The following is a 4,185-nucleotide window of genomic DNA, read 5'->3' on the forward strand; positions in this document are numbered from 1 at the left end:
GGGCATTGTCTAGGGATGAGCTAGAAATCTAGGACAAGATAAACTCACAAGAATCTATAAGGGTGACCTCAGCTAAGACTCCCAGCCACAGGTAATGTGGAACCCGAAATGGCCACCTCCTATAACCAGGCAAGACTTCCAATGAAGGGATGGGGACACCAACCTACCCCCAGAGCTTTCAAACCACAATTTGTCCTGCCTACAAGACTGACAGGAGAAAGATGGAGCAGAAACTGAGGGAATAGGCAGCCAATGACTGGCCCAACTTGAAACCCATGCCATGGGTGAGAGCCAACCACTATTAATTATATTCTGCTATACTTGGAAACAGCAGCCTAGCCTCTCCTCTGAGAGGCTTCACCCTTGGAAGCTTATGGAAACAGATACAGAGACCCATAGCCAAGCATTAGGTAAAGCTCAAGGAATCTTCTGGAAGAGGGGGAGGAAAGATTGAAGGAGCCAGAGAGGTCAACAACACAAGAAAAGCTACAGAATCAATTAACCTGGGTCTATGGAGGCTCACAAAGACTGAACCACCAACCAAAGAGCATACCTGGGACAAACCTGGCCCCCCTACACATATGTAAGAGATGTGCAGCTTGGTCTTCATGTAGCTCCCCTAACAACTGGAGTAGGGACTGTCTCTTGACTCTGTTGCTTGCCTTTGGATCCCTTTCCCCTAATCAGGCTTTCTTGTCTAGCCTCAATAAAAGATATGCCTAGTCCTACAGCAACTTGATATGCCAAGGATATCCATAGAAGGCCTTCCAATTAACTTACACTTCCACATCACTGTTCATTATCAAAGGAAGTCAGGACAGGAATTACAGGGCAGGATCCTGAAGGCAGGAACTCATGCAGAGGCCATGGAAAGGTGCTGCTTACTGGCTTGCTTTTATGACTTTACAGAATCTATGTCCACCAGCCCAGAGTTAACACCACCACATGGGCTGGGACTCCCACATCAATCACTAAAGAAAATGCCGGACAGCTGAATCTTATGGAGTCATTTCCTCAACTGTGTTTCCCCTCTCTTCAGATAACTCTAGATTGTATCAAGTTGATGTAAGAGTAGTCAGCACAGTGAGGATTCCACGAAAGGTACATTATATCCGTTTCGTGTGAAGCTATAGGCTTGGTATGTAATGAAGGAGTGCTGAGCTCCACCCTCCTTGGGTAGAGGATATGATCTCACACATCAAACCTGCTCTCCTCAGTATCCTATCCCTTTCCACTAACTCCCTATCCAGTACTGGTATACCATTTTCATCACTGCAAAAGGAAAGATCAAAAGGCAGAGAGCCTGAATCCTTTAGTTGGAATAGTATCTAGGGGCCTGTAATGGGAAAACTTGGCCCCTGCTTCTTTTTATACCTACCCATTTCAAACACATCCGCACCTTATACCCAGATGATGTATGCCCCCTTAGAGTCAGATCTTTCAGTTACTAATTATAAACTTCTTCAGTTACTCTCATTCAGTGAACATGCAGCTACTTGTGCCCACACAATTTCCTTGGCCTTGGGGCAAGCACTTCTGCCTGAAATGCTTTTCTAGCAGACAGGATGATGGAAACGGAAGTTTGGAACAGAGAGGGCGAGGCCACAAGACTTGTTTGGATGGTTACATTTTCTGTAACTAAGAAGAATTCAAAAAAAAAAAAAAAAAGCAGTGAAAAATGCCTGCCCCTCACCGTAGCTAATGTAAGGAGAGCCTGTCTGTGTCCAAACCATATTTGTATTTATGCCAAACCACAAACTGAATACATGACCTTCCTAAATGAGAAAAATACAATGTATAAACTTTGGTGGTGGCAGTGAGAGGGATGTATAAAAGTTCTCAAATGTAGCCCAGGCTGGCCAGGCTGGCTTCAAACTCAGGACTCCTGTACTTCTGACTCCTAAGCATTCATTTGTGTCTTTTTTATTTTTTAGGCTAAAGGTAATACAGTGCTCGTCTTTGAATCAATGTGCATGTTTTCTAAATTAATTTTATACTATATTCATGCGTGTCTTACCATCATGTATACCTTTGTACCGCATGTGTGTCTGGTACCTACAAAAGCAGAAAAGAGGAGGAAACCCACTGGGATTGGAGTCACAGACTGTCATGAGCTGCCATGTGGGTGTTGTGCCTTGAACTCTGATTCTCTGGAAGAGTGCACAGTGCTCAACCGCTGAGACATCTTACCAGGCCCTAGATGTAGTTTTTAAACATTCATTTTCACATGTTTGTTAAAGTGTTCATAAGACCTTAATTAAAAGCTTGATTTCGAGCATGAGGAAATAAGTGTGGTCCACACCATTACATGAGGCAGTAATTAATATTAATAATGTGATTTACAATGACAACAGACTTTCCTTGGAGACTGCAGGAAAGAATGTAATTTTGTGGCAACTACTAGACCTAGCTATGGGTAAAATCTCTGAGTTATATATATGTATAAACAGACTTTCACTTTAAAATTAAATTGTGGTTGTAATCTCACATTCAAAATAGATGACCACACTGGTTTTTTTTTCCTTTTCTTTCTTTCTTTTTTTGGCTCTGAATAAGTCAATAATCTTCAGAATTGCCTTGGTGGTCTGTGTGAGAGGAACAAAGAGCCACAATATTCTTAGCACTGACTACTTCTATAACCAGATGTGTGTGTCAGGGGTTGGGGAGGTGTCGCCCTAGTTAATTCTCTGGCACCAGGTGGATAGCCTATTAATTTACTTCAGCTCTGTTATTCTACAGGGGAAAATAAAAGACTCAGCCACATCAGAACATCGATCTCTCTTCAGACCGTCATCACACCGTTAAGGTTGTTTTCTCCAGATACCAATAAAATGATCTCACAACTTCTGAGCTATTAGAACAAACCCCAGAGAACCAGTTTTTCTTCTTATATTTATTTGTTGATCTGTTTTGTGTGTGTGACAGGAGGGGCGTGTTTGTGTGTGCCAAAGTAAAAATGGAGGTAAGAAGACAGTTTCCAGGAGTCGCTTCTCTCCTCCTGCCTTGTTGAACTCGGATTATCAGGCTTGCCAGCAAGTCTTACCTGCTGAGTCATCTCACCTGACTCTTTTGGTTAAATGTTCATACTCAATACAGAAGTATACAAAGTAAGAACTAGTTGGAAGACCTGCATGTGACAAGCTGTGGGGGTAGGAGTGTGCCATCTTCTGGGCACCTCCAGGTGCTTGGTGTTTCAGGAGCTCTCCAAGCCCAGTCTTCCAGGAAGTTTACGTCATCCTCATTATGGAGGCTTTACCTGCTGATTCAATGGCCACTGGTGATCAGCTCAACTTTCAGTCTTTCCTCTTCCCAGAGACGAGAGAGCTGGGTCAAGGCTTCCAACTTTCTAATCCCAGAGTTGATTCAATGGTAGCCAGGCCTTATCCACCGAGATATTATCAGCAATCACCTTATTCATATAAAAGGCACTTACCAGAGACTCCAAGAGTTATAGGCATCGTATGCCAAGGGGTAAGGATAAAGAACAAATATGCATTACAACCCATAATACTACAGAAATAGATACAATTTGTTTATTTTCTTACTTATATATACAGCAGAGTCAAAATATTAAGATATAATCTGGTATTGGTGACAGACACCTTTAATCTCAGCACTCAGAACAGGAGAAGATCTCTGTGCATTCATGCCCACTCTTATCTAAACATTGAGTTCCAGGACAGACAGGGCTACACAGGAAGACAATTTCTCATTCATCTAATGTGATTCCATATCCTAAGTCATGTGGAGCTACTCTTCTCTACCTTTTAAGACTATATTAATAACCACACATAAGGCTCTTGTAACATCCTTAGTATGCTTATATTGTATAAATTATTTCCCTCTAGCCAAAAAAAGAGAATAGTTTCTTGATCAAAGTTGTGGATCTTACAAGAAACAATGCTATTTCTGTGGGGTAAGGCAATCAGTACCTTGTGTACCAATAGACAATGCCAATATCTGCTGGGCTCTGGTGAGAGCCTCACAGTGAAATACTGTTACAGTGTCAGCGTGCTTTAAAGTAGTGAGTAGCATATACAGAAGAAAAGTTCAGGGGTGATACTGTGCTTGGCTGTAACAACTCGTTCTCTCATGAATGAATTAGTCACATGAGACTTGATTCACTTATGGGGGACAGCATTAATCCATTAGTGAAGGCAGAGCCTTCATGACCAGCTACCTCAG

Source organism: Rattus norvegicus, chromosome 13 (assembly GCF_021556685.1).
Source record: "Rattus norvegicus strain SHRSP/BbbUtx chromosome 13, alternate assembly SHRSP_T2T, whole genome shotgun sequence".
NCBI classification, from domain to species: domain Eukaryota; kingdom Metazoa; phylum Chordata; class Mammalia; order Rodentia; family Muridae; genus Rattus; species Rattus norvegicus.